The sequence below is a fragment of the Alligator sinensis genome, unplaced genomic scaffold (assembly GCF_000455745.1).
Source record: "Alligator sinensis unplaced genomic scaffold, ASM45574v1 scaffold140_2, whole genome shotgun sequence".
Classification (NCBI taxonomy): domain Eukaryota; kingdom Metazoa; phylum Chordata; order Crocodylia; family Alligatoridae; genus Alligator; species Alligator sinensis.
Window position 1 is genome coordinate 107,931 of NW_005843173.1, and position 13,464 is coordinate 121,394.

The following is a 13,464-nucleotide window of genomic DNA, read 5'->3' on the forward strand; positions in this document are numbered from 1 at the left end:
CCCCAGGCTCCAAGTGATGGCATTGGGAGGTGAAGGGACTGGCTGGCACACGTGGAGCCGTGTGGTTAAGCACAGGCAGGAATCTGGTCCTCACCTGGTCACTGTTTACACCTGCATTTCAGTACAGTTAATCACTGCACCGTAAGACAGTACTGTCTCCAACAAAACTACCTTACAGCAGAGTTAATTAGTTTACTGTGCCCTAATACTGGCACACAAGTAGATGCTGATGCTTTACTGTGGAGCTAATTAACTACTCCGCAGTAAAGCACGTGTGTAGATGCACCCAGAGTGAAACAAACTTTACTCCTTTCCATTGTTTGAACACTGGGGCTCCAATCAACCCCTCCCTTCCACAGGAGGCGGCTTGCACTAAGGTGTCCCCTATGCTGCTCTCAGGGGAAAGGTTTTCTCCCTTACAGAGCATGTCACAAGACATGCCTACAAACCTGATGGATCTCTGGGAAGCCCTAGAACCATCTGCTCAGAGGCCCCATGTCTCCACACCAGCTGAGGTCTTGGCTACAAAACTGGTAGTGCATAGCCACTGGCACCATACTGTCAGAGCTTTGCCAGCTGGTGACTTTCCTTGCTTTCCCTCCACCACCTGAAAGGGGGTGGGTATTGTAGACAGAAATATATTATAGTCTTTGGCAGTGTTAAGTTTTCCCATGGAATGTGTCTGGGTGCAAGAGGCCTTGCCCAGTCCACCGCCTTCTCCCTATGCAGTTCCTCAGGCCTGTGGACAGCCCGTGGTAGGAGTTTGCTGAGCACAGTTTCTGATTACAGGAAGAGATACACAGGATGAAGGTGGGTACAATCAGACTCTAGGAGAACAAAGACACTGTAACAATCATGTTGTACTTTAAAATGTTTCACTTTTAAGAATCCAGGGCATTTTTAAGAGTGCAGATAAAGAAATATGTGTGTTAACAACAGGTGATAAATACACTAGTAGTTTCTCTCTAATAAGCTTTTCATTTACTAATAATGGCTTTCTGTAAAATGGTGACCTCAATCATTCTCTTGTACAGTGAACACAATGCAATAACGTGCCATTAGCCTGGCCCATTTCCATTCATTCACATTCTCTGATTAATTGTGTCCTGTTCCAATACTTGATCAGAGACTAAAGATTATGAATTGAGAAGCACAAATTAAATTAACATGTCAGGCAAGATGGTCTAGCTAGTGTTTTAGAAAAATGTATTCCAGGCATGTCTTCAATCTGGAGGAGAAAACTAATGTCCACTTATTGACTTATGGTGGCATAAACTGCCAGAAAGCACTTCACAAGCAAGAGGTAAAAATGGCATTATTTAGGATCTGATTCTCCTCCCACTGATACTGCATTTATATCAGTCAAAATCCTTTTAATGTTGTAAATGCAAGGACCCTGAGCTCACAGAATCTGACACAAAGCCACAACCAGTAAATGCCAGTTTTAAAGTTAAGGGCAAATTTTCAAAGTGCTTGGTCTTGACTTAGCATCAGCTTTAACTCACTGCTCTCAGTGAAGTAAAACCGTAAAACTCATATTGACTTCAACAGGAGCAAGTGCTGAGTGTCTATGAATATCCCATATTAAACTGATTCAATTGTGCCTTTAAGGCTGGGTGCAGATATTACACTTATACTGGTGTAAGTGATCAGAAACCAGTCTAAACTCGTAACAGAACAGAAGTTTGGCGCACTGACTGGTATAAAAATGGCAGAAGCCATTCTAAGATTTGCTCCCTTCCTCCCCAACACCAAAGGGCAAATGTGTGCTCTGTTTGCTACTGATCTAAACTATACTGCTTACAGATAACTGCGTAACTTTGGTTGATTCTGCCTCAGGCTTTTTGAATGTCTGTACCTAGCCTAAAGGGACAGCTCTTTGATGGGGGAAGACAGTGGCATTTTACTTGAGCAGGATGTGTCCTTGGGCTTCATGGTGTGCAGGGGCAGTGCAAGTATTGCTACTGCAATTGCCCAGTGTACACCCTTTGTAAGCCAGTCTAGAATGAGTGTATTTGAAATACAAATGTCCTGCCTGTTCTCTGTCCCACCTCTGGAACCCTGCGAACCACACAGCTCTTGTGCTTGTCCTGCACATAGAGACTACTATTTCACTTCACCATTATACAAGCCATGCAAACAGTGGAAGCTTCTTGGGCTTCACACTCTTGTATAGTACAGGCACAATCTGACCCTGAACTTTTTCAGGTTGATTCCTTCTCTTCTCTTCCTAGCCCCAAGGCCTGATTACTTGATTTGCAAATGGACTGGTGTGAATGCATCCCTAAAATTATTGAAATATTCGCCAAGTATCCAACATACAAATACCTTTAAAATTATTGGAGAGTTAACCCAGTTCCTGTCTTGAGGCCAAACATCTATGAAGTAAAAAGCAAAACCAGAGCTGCATGCAGCTATTCTCTCTGTCAGTACATTTATTCATATATGAAAAAAGAAACTGGACTGCCTCTTCCAGCTGTCCACAGAGATGTATGCTCACTATTCAAATAATAAAATAAAAGAGCTATGTTAACACAGTGTAGTATATGGCATTATTTGATGCTGCTAAAAGTGTAACACAGATAGAGCTGGTTTACTAGTGCTATGATAAAAGCTAGAACAAACACTGGCAAATGAAATTTACTTCTGTCCACACAAAAGATCCCATCTTGCTCAAGGGACTTTTGCATGTTCATATACATACCGTATTTTTTCATATACAACACACACCTTTTCCTCCAAAATCAGCCCCCCAAAATTGGGGTACATGTTTTAAGCAGGGAAGACAGGAAGATGTTTTCTTCACTGGGAAAGAAGCAAGTCTGGAGGCATTGGGGTTACCATACAGCTGCCAAGATGGCTGAGTCCTGTGTTAGCTCCTTCTCAGCCATAGCTATTGGCTGAGCACTACAGCTTGTGCCTCAAGCAATAAGTGAGCTGCTGGTAGTATCTTGATGAATCTTGTGATACTGAAACAACACTTTATTTACCAAGAGCTTACATAAAGAATTATTTCCAGGAAAGAACTAGCAGTCTTGCAATTGCACTTTTAGGGGGCTGGGGCCTAATGTTGTGTGACACAGAGTAATTCCTCCTGGAAGCAGTGTGTTTAGGAAGTGTGGCATCCCAGAAGATAGTCTGGGGGAGGCAGATGGCACCAGGAACTCCTGGACATTCTGTTTCCGCAAGGACCTACTCTATATCACATAGTTGGCCTTCATTCTGGAAAAACCTTTTATTTTACTTTCTGCCTTCCAAAAACAAGATGTGTGTTTATTTGGGGGAGTGTTGTGAGAAAGTACAGTAAATAAAAAAGTATACATATGCACACACACATTTGTATATACATATATACACATAGATTTGTATAAGTATTCGTGTATGAGCATGAATGGATACACATAGGTACGTATATATACGTGTATGGGGAACTGTACAGATGCACTATGAAAAATGTTTAGAGTTGGCTTTTGTTTTTTTTGTGAATAGTGGTGTTAATGAATGGCACTTTTCATCTCTTAGTGTTTGCCTTTGCTAACTTTCAAACATAATTTCAAGCATATTAATGGTATGTTCCCCCTCACTGTAAAACAGAAATTGATTGTCTTATCAAAAACCTCTTTCCTCATTGTGCACAAGCACCTTCTTTAAATGAAAATGAAAAATGAAATGAAATTTACATTTCATTCATTTTAAATGAAAAAGAAAGAGAAAGAGAGAGAGAGAGAGCATTGAAGCATTTGGGGAGGGGGAATAGAAGCAAACATATGGAAATTTAGGGACTTCCTTGCTTGATGGTGCCTTGAGGTCAATAAAAAAGACCCTAAGGACTGCAGTGAATTTTAGATCAGCATTCCCACTTTAAAAGGCAGACACTACCACACTGCAGAGAACTATATGGTGTAGGTTCTCATGGGGACTTTACTCAAAAATGCAAATACTCAAAAATGTGGGAGATTCCAGCATGTCCAGTGTCCTTTAAAAATCTGCTGGTATTTGTTTTTGTTAATCATCATATATAAACACAGACACCTGCTCAGGATGTGCAACTGTATGGCTCCTGCATATAGACTGACAGCCCTCCGGCAGCCAGAGCAATTATGGTTTTCTGTAGTGCCTTCATCTCTGCGAACATGATTACAGAGAGCGGAGAAGGTGAAAAGAGCTGTAAACATATGAGCAGCTGAAAGAGGGGACTACCAGAGAGAAAGGAAGGAAAGCAAGCAAAAAGAAACAAGAGCCTGAGACAAATGTAGAAACAAACAGGCTGATCTTTAGGGACCCCAATGAGCAGATGGTAAGAAGCCAGATGAGGTTTGCAAGAGGAATTAGCCTTGCCTGGAACTAAAAAAAATATGACTTATTTTGTCAGAGCTGTAAACAGAGTCAAAAAAGTCAAAGCCAGAGGCCTGGCTAAGCCTAGGTGGCCCATCCAGTTTGAGTATGGTTTAGGTCAAAACTGCAGGGGATGGTAGCCCCTGCTGAGGCCACGGAGCCTGCCAAGTTTCAAGGAGATAGGTGCAGGGGTTTGGGGAAACTGCACCTCAAGCTGCGGACAAGCAAAACTCGTGACATGGGTGACTCTGTGTATTAAGGCACAACAGGGTGAAAGCTGCAGGCTTGCTAGCCCTTGCTGAGGCCACAAAGCCTGTCAGCTGCCAAGCAGATAGGTGCAGGGGGAGTCTGGGTTCTGGGGCCCTGTACCTCTAGCTGCTGACAGGCAAAACTTGTGACATGGGTGGGTGACACTGTGTGTGTGTTAAGGTGACCCCAAGGCAGAAAGCAGGGCAGTTCAAACAATGCTGCATTTTATGCAGTTTTTCCGTCCCTCCCCAACAGCACTGGGATTGGAAGCGACCTCAGGAAAGGATGACAGTCACTGGCTAGCTACTCAGTCAATAATGACAGCAGTCCTTCCTGCCCCCCTTTCCCCTCCCTCTCCTTACTTTAGGTCCTGTTTCCCTGCAAGCAAGCCCAGCTTGAGCTTCGAAACTTGAAATGTTTTAAAAACTTTGAAACGTATCAACTTGCCTCGTTTCATTTTGAGGCTGTTTCAAAGCTCTCCATTTCGTTTTGATTTCGCTGTTTTGAGCTCGAAACAAGTCGAAACAGTGTCAAATTGAAACTGCTGGCGAAATTTCACACAGCCCTACCAACCAGTCCCGTCAGTGTCAACATGTGTATTGTTGTACACTAAATAACACTGCCATAGGCTAATACCTGTGTTTGAAAGTACTAACTTATGACTGAATTAGTTTACTGCAGCCTAATAAGGACTCATGTGTATAGGTTAAAACTTTACTTTGGAGCCAATTAGGCAACTGCAGTTAACAACTTGCGTAGATGTACCCACTGTGTAGGTGACCTTAGGTGCTAGGAAAATCATTCTTGATCTTGATCTCTTTTTCACCTTTAAAACTCAGATGTTATCCTTCATTTATTATCTCTAAGTTTCCTAGGCTATACACTGGAGCTCAGTCATAAAATCTTCTGTACTAGAATGGCAGTGCAATGTCCCCTGGCTGTATACTTAGAAGAGATGACAACAGTGCCCCTTCTGCTCTCTGCTTCTTTGAGACAATTCCATTTCCAAAGGAATTTAGTCAGGGCCAGTTCTGTCCAACCCTTTGGGTCCAGATATTCCTAAATGCAGCAGAACCATTGTGCAGGGCAATGGGTGAATGTTATATAGGAGGAATCTGCCCTGTAGTGGTCACCTCCACAGGATCACGGGCAGCTGGGATGAGTGGGAGGGCCAGGAATGTGAGCAATTGTTGCCAGTGTATTCGCAATTAGATGCAGAAGAGTGAACTGCAGCTGCTGCTCCTCTCTCCTTGGCTATAGTAGTAGCTGTGCAGGGATGTACCATATCCTAGCAGGGGAGGCTTCTGCCTCTGTAGTGTCTTCAGACATCCCCTGTGCAAGGCTCACACACTCAGATTTGGCATAGGGGTCATAACCCTTGGCAATCCCTGGGTTTTGTTGCACATTAATTTTTAACCAGTCCTTCACCTCAGGGGCTCGTGGACACGTCTAAATCACACAGTCATAGCCTCAAGCTATGATGCTATTTCCAATACAAAACTTCTCAAGTGGAAAACAAGGCTAGGACGGGCACAGTCAAAAGTGGGATGAAAAATAAGAGCAAACTTCTGTGTTTGACTGTGCCTATAGGGCACAGCCATGCACCAGGTGTGGGGGGAGAGGCTTGGCACTTCCCACAGACACCAGGCCTTCCAGAAATGCTGGAACCGCAACCCCTGCACTTCCTGGGAAGAAAATGCAGCATCTGCCTACTCTGTGGAATGGACTGCTGGTGGTGCTAATGCTGGCAGTGGCATCGCTCTCACACCAGTCTTACAGGGGTGGCGGCTTCATTCTGTGCCAGCATAACTGAGCAAGGAAAGGAGGTCCATTCCATCCTTCTACCCGATCTAATACATCTGCATAAGACCCTAGCATGACCTTTCCTTAAGCCAGTAAAACACCTACTTAACAAATATTAAGTTCTTGATGCTCACTTTTCACCTAGAGGCATATATTATTGCTTTCTACACAGTTTGTATACATAGCAGTTTTAGCTTTCATTAATTAAATGCGGTTTCTTTCAGCAATTATGTGAGCACATTTTTTATGTTTCTGTATAAAGAGAATGTCTTGTTCCTCCTTCATCTTTCCTTAGGTAATTACAAACCTTGCTTCCTTAGGATCTATTTTTTTCTGCTGTGCAATCCTTTATTAGTTAATCATTTCAATTTAAACTGCAATAAAATACATCTTTTTGAAAAGTTCTAGGCACCCTGGTAATTAATCAGACTGACAAGCATAAGTAATAAACACCCTGCTGCAACAGTAATGTGCTGCTAACAGATTTACTTATCCAGGCAATATATCTTCTATAGCAAAATCCTTTATCACGTTTCTCAGCTCTTACGTATGCAAGCCGTACGAATGGTGAGCCAGTGTTTATCCACAACAAAATCTGTGCAACTGTAAATTCTAATTCAATAAAAGGTCTGGGATAACATTTTAAAAAACTCCTAACTGACTTAAGCAATTAGGAGCCTAAATCTCTATGGCTGCCTATACATGTGCTTGGGAGTGAGGGGGCTGTTTTAATTACAGTGGTTCCTGGGCAGTCACTCTAATTAAAACGGCTCACTGTCGCATGCATTAAGCTCCTGCATGTTTCAAAATGGTCGTGGGACACTCTAAAGCTCATTAGACAAGGTTTATATAAAGCACCCCTGCAGCCATTCTGAAACACGTAGGGGTTTAACACTAGGCCTGTGGGACGCTTCGGTCCCTCATTCAATTTGGGAGAGATTTGGCCCAATTTGCTGGCTGAATCTCTGAATCTGAATCGAATCAGAGGATCCTTTAATCTCTCCGAAGCAATTCAGAAACTTCCAAAAAGCTGTGCCTGTGTCCAAATTGTTGATTCACCAAATCAGCATCGAATCTTCAGATTCAGATTCGGCCAAATCGAATCAGGGACAGGGATCTGAATCAATGAATTAAATCCCTGTCCCCAATTCAGGCCGAATCCAAATTGAATAGGGCCTGTTTCCCACAGCCCTACTTAATACATATGATGGTGAGGCCACGCTGGAGCATTCTAATTAGAATGTGAATGAACACATCTATAGGCACTCTTTGAAAGTCAATAGGATTCTGCACTTATCTAAATGTAGGCCAATATCATATTTTCTCTTCAAGATACCTAAGTGCCACTGATATAACGTTTAGACTTTTGAGTCATTATTTTACACCAAACAACAGCTTGAATTGTTGCCCTGTAGGGTCAGGCCAACTCTCAGGATCTCAATATTGTGCTGTTAGAAGGGTGTGACACAATTACACATATACAAACACACAAATCAATTAGGTGTACACACACACACACACACACACACACACACACACACACACACACACTCCCAACTCAGGCACACACACATCCAAACCAGTCTAGGCACATGTATACCTATCACCAACTCAAGCACATACTCACTACACACCAAAAATTGGACAACAATCAGTTGTTAATACCCATACACTCTGTATACATACACGGATCACTAATTCATGTATCACGCACATGATCACATATATGTATATTCACCAGTTCACACACATACCGCCCACCTACACATACACACAGGCACTCACAATGGCAGCAGGAGAAAGAGACTCAGTGGAAGGGTTGGAGTCCAGGTAGGAGAGAGAACCAGAGTCCAAGTCCTCAGTTGAAGAGAGGGTGGGGGTGATAGCTACCTATCCAGGCTGGAAAGGGGTCTTTGTCCAGCAGGTATTGTCCAGAGGCGGGTCTCTGGCAGGGCCTCTGGGTGGATCGGTGGTGTGGAATGGTGCTGGTCCAGATGAAGATGGTGTCCCAAGGAGTCAGTCTTCACTACCCCTTTTTATGGGACAGACTACCTATGATATCCTATGGGGAGGGCATGTCCAGGCAATGTCAGTCCTGTTCCAGAGGGCTCCAGATGTTCTTAGTGAGCATGTGCAGCCTTGGCACAATAGTGGGTTGCCTCATCTTTTGTTTCTTGAATGCTGAGGGTGGTTCCAATGGCTGGGTCGCTGGTCCAGGTATTGGTGTTGATGGTTCGGTCATTCAGAGGAGCTATTTTTAGAGCTACTGCCATTGTCTCTCAAGCACCCTCATTCATCCCCATTCATTCAGGAACCAGGTTACATAGGAGGGGTAGGTATGAGTCATAGGTTACACAACAGGGCATGGGGACAAGATGAAGACTTAACAAAAAAAATGGAAACTTGACTTATGCTAACTTACATATGTAGGCCTAAATCATATAGTATCAGTAAAACAGTAATATAAAACAGTAAAAATCAATATAAACATAATAATTATACAATATAAAGAAGGAGAAAAACAAAAATACAACTTGCTACCAAAATAAAATGCTGAAGCTTATCTTATGTCTTAGCTCACTTATACTTATCTATAGGAAATAGAGAGGGAGAGAAAAAGTCCAAAATGGTTGGGGAAGGGGAGGGAATGCATTTTAAAATAAAAAAAAATACGAAAAACTGGGGGTTTTGCTACAGAATTATGTTAAGAATCCTCATCACAGTCTAGATTCTTTATGTCTCTATTTTAGCCTGAAAACGTCCCTAAGCATCTATACTTGGGCAACTTTGCTTTACAAGTTCAGAAGTGATCCAGGATGGATACTTATATATAGAACTGCTGTCTTGACTCAGTTTCATATGGGAAAATGAGTAAATGTGAAAGCCCCCCAAAGCTTATATGCTGAAATTCACAGCTAGCAACTGTTTGACACTGCTGGCAGGGAGGGAATGGAGGGACCAATTCTTGCCCAGGGCATAGGAAAGTTGGAGTTTTGGCCAACCTTACCCAGAGGCATGGAGGGCAGGTGGAAGGGAATTTACATTTCCTATATCCCAAAAGGATTCTAACTACTGGTACACAAACTAGGTAGGGCTGAGCAAACCCTCCACCCTTCCTGTTGAGGATGATCCAATGGGTAGCCAAGAGGGAAAGATTCATGAGACCAGAAGAATATCCAAGAGGGAGCTTGACTCTGTGGTCTGGTGAGGTGGCTGCTGCCTTAGCAAGAAGGAAATTCTTGCTCCCAATGTTGTTTACCATTTTGTATTACATAGTCATGTAACTCAAGGCTAAACTGGGATATTGTTGGGGGGGTTGTTTTATAATTTATTTTAATATTTCACTTGCATTTAAAAGTTATTTTATTCTCTCACTATAAACTTCCCTGCACTACTGTTGACAAGGACAGCATATAAATTAGATTACATGAATAAGCAGCCTTAGGGGCCGAGGTCAAGGTTTTTTTACATGGTGCAAAACCTGCTTGAAATGCCCTCACTCCCTATAAGTCTGTAAGATATGCCTCTACTGTACTGTTTGGAAAGCCTGCTAGTGGGAATTATAGTACTTCACACATAAAGTGCCTGCTGGAGGATGTTAACTAGAAGCTTAATGGGAACACGTGTGTCTCTGTTCAGACAGAAGAAAATGAAGTCTGGTACATCTGAAGGCCTCTACTTTTGCTTACAAAAAATTAGAGCCCACGTACAATATTCAGCATTCTCCAGCCCTTTGTCATTAATTCATCTTGCCTTAAGGGAAATCAGCCTACTCTCTCAACTGTGCAATCTCTTCTGCAAGCCCACCTCTCATCATGCATCCATCTTAACCAGAAGGGTGGAGTGAAAACAGTAGTTATTAGTGGTCAATTTGTTTTCAGATCACCATGTGTGTTACTCCCTCTTCACTTGCAGTGGTGCAACTGGAATGGATCCTGCCCCATTATTGCAATGAGCTCCTGGATACTACCGTGGCTTACAGTGACATTACTCCAGATGTACAGGAGTAGAAGTGATGCATTTGTATTAAAGAGTCATGGATAAAATGAACAAATAGCACAGAGTGCAGGGACTCCATTCATGCGCCCCCCCGGTGCTGCAGAGCCAGGTCCCTCCTATTTGATTTCCTTCTGGACCCATTAATCTTTCCTTCTTGGATGCCACCTGGGCCAGCTTTAGCAGTGGGGATAAAATAATTTGTCATCTCTGGCCAGCCTGTGGCCTGGTGATTAAGGCACTATCCTACAACACATGGGTTCAGAGCCATTGCAGAGTCTGGGGGCTCCTCCAGGTCCTGGGAAAGAACTTTCACCATCAGGCTATTATTTCATATCCACTTACTTAACACTGTAGTCAATGCTGGTATCTGTCAGGAGGGTGCACTGGTTCAGATAGATGTCTCTCTCTGCTTAGGTCCTGAATATGAGCCCTCTTCCCACAGCTATTACGAGCAGGCTGAATTCCAGCATGACAGAAGTATCTTAGGCTCTCCACTTGCTGAATGGAGAGGTGTGCTCCTACACAGATGAAGCAAGATCACTCCTTGAACCTGGCCACATTAGTTTGAAAAAGACACAGGAACTAAATCACAGACATCTTGGAGGAGAAACAGTACCTCAGCCTGAGGCTCCTGAAACACCCAATTCACTTCTCATAGTTGAGGGGAGGAAAAACACTTTTGATCATTTTACTTTTAATCAGTAAAACAATCCCAGACAAACAAAACTGAGTCATGACCCACATGGAATAAGTACCTACGTAGCATACCTCATAAAAGACATTTAATCAACTTGTAAACATTCTGTCCATTGTAAGCTTTTGTCAAGCTGATCAGTTTCTGGAGGTTACAATGTTGCTAAGCAATACCGTAAAACACACCAAAACAATGACAAGTCACCCAAGACCTGTCATTGTCCATGGTTCTTTTAAACTTTAATACCTTGTTTATGGTTGAAAATGCCTTCATTCGCCCCACCACAGCATAACAGGGTGTCTCTTGATAGCTGGCCCATGAGATGCCTCTAATAGAAATGCACAATAGAACAACATACAGAAAAAAACAATAACAAAAACCAAAACATGCTTATAGAAAAATAGTAAAAGCTGGCATGGAATTACTAAACTGGGATTTATATACTCCTGGGAACAATACTCATTCTTCTTACTGAAAGCTACTTTTATACAAGAACCTATTTCCAAATACTGGCTGACATGTGGTTTCCTAATTTAGGCACCTTGCAATATTGAGTGGATTTTAATGCTTGGTAATTTTAAGCTGATCTTCTGCAACTGATTTAAATGCATATAGTATAATTAGTCGCTTTCTATTATCTTTTTATGTATACTACCCACCCATTATAGACAGAGTTCCCTGTAACTTCTTAGTCCCTGAAGGCTCTCAGCATATTGAAAGGACAAATTCTAATGCAATTGAAATGTGATTAATTTTTTTTCTTTGTTTCAAAAAATAAAAAGGTCCCACATTTTCCAAACCAAAGCAGATCAGAACCCATTCCACCTATTAGGCACTTAAGTGGACTTGGCTGCCTAAGTGTGGTCCTATTCCACCCTGCTTGTCCCGGAAAAACTGGTCATACCAAAAGTGGGTGGGTCTTCCTCCGCACTTTGTTTTGAAGCTGACAATGGGTTACAAATGTAGATGCATTGATAGATGTACAGGGACTTGAAGAGGTTGGAGTGATGGGGAGTTCTCTAGGGAGTTTGCCTGGATACTTCCTCTCACCTTCCTTCACTGTGAGGTTGGTGAGAGGAAGCAGGGGAAAAGGAACCTTTCAGGACCAAGGACCAGTGAACAGGATAGCTTACGGGTGAGTTTGCCAGGGAAGGTCTGCTTGCAAAAGGGGCAGGCAGAGAGGCAGCGGATTAAAAGACCCAGAGAAATGGCTGGAGGACACTGCTGTGCCAGAGACACTATTTCCTGCTCTTCCCTTGCTTGCACCTGTGAGGTGTCTGTCCTGGCAGGACCGCTCACCATCAAGGCTTCCACGTAGGTCACTGTGGAGACTGCAGCTTGTAGGTTCCTTCCGGTGACAGCCAGGTTGGGGAGTGCCTGCAATGTGAGTGGTGCCTCATGGTAGTGTCCCTCAAGGAACAGGCAAGAGAGTTACAGGAGGAGATAGGAAGGCTGCAAAGCATCTCTGCCATGAGGACTTTATCAATTTAATGCTGAAGGAGACCTTTAGGACTGTGGAAGAAGGACTGCCAAAGGTAGCACTAGAAAAGACACCATGGACTCCTAGGAAGGTGGAAACGGGAAGCTTCTGATCTCTGGCAGCAAGTAGAAATCTACATCTCCCCCTGCAGCAGTTTGCCCAGAGAACAGATATGGAGTGCTAGCAACAGAGGGATAGAAGCATGTTCCATTGGTAGAGGAGGCCAGGCCAGGCATCCCCAAGGTTGGAAGGATCAAGACTACTGCCACCAAGAAGCAGCAATGGGTGGTAGTGGCTGGAGACTCCCTTCTGTGGGGAATGGAGGCATTCATCTGCTGGCCTGACCTGTTGCTGCTTGCCCAGAGCCTGGATCCAAAATGTCACGTAAAGATTACCATGACTCATCAGGCCCTTTGACTACTACCCCATGCTGCTCATGCATGTGGACACCAATGATAATGCTAGGGGAGACCCTAAGCAGATCAAAAGTGACTACAGGGCTTTGGGTGCAAGGGTGAAGGGGATGGGGGCTCAGACAGACAAGGGGAAGGATCAAGGGGATCCTTGATCCTGTCAAGGGGATGCATCCTGCAGATCAATGCATGGTGTGCAGATGATGTTGCCAGCAGGGCTTTGCCTTCTTTGACCATAGGATATTGTTCTAAGAGAGAGTGCTAGGAAGAGATGGGGTCCATATGATAGAGGGAAAAGCACCTTCTCAAATAGGCTTGCTAACCCAGTTAGGAGGGCTTTAAACTAGGTTCACTGGGAGATACAGACCAAAGCCCTTGGGCAAGTGGGGAAGTGGATGACCTGGAGGAAGAGCAAGCAGGAGGGGGCAAGAAGGGAGGCCTTCTCATACTTGCAGAGAAACTAGAGAAATCAGCTAGGTACCTCAGGTGGC

General features: G+C 43.5%; 1 protein-coding gene across 12 annotated transcripts in view; it reads right to left on the reverse strand.

Moving 5' to 3' along the window:
• PAK5 (p21 (RAC1) activated kinase 5) overlaps positions 1 to 13,464 on the reverse strand; it is a 264,702-nt gene that overhangs the window by 107,646 nt on the left and 143,592 nt on the right. Inside the window, exons 2-3 of one of the 12 annotated variants that reach the window (XM_025194238.1) lie at positions 11,327 to 11,408; positions 10,729 to 10,904 (exon numbers count right to left, since the gene is read on the reverse strand). The exons of the other annotated variants lie outside the window; for them this stretch is intronic. The gene's annotated coding sequence lies outside the window, so the exon portion shown is untranslated. The remainder of the gene's footprint in view (positions 1 to 10,728; positions 10,905 to 11,326; positions 11,409 to 13,464) is intronic. 12 annotated transcript variants of the gene reach the window in all.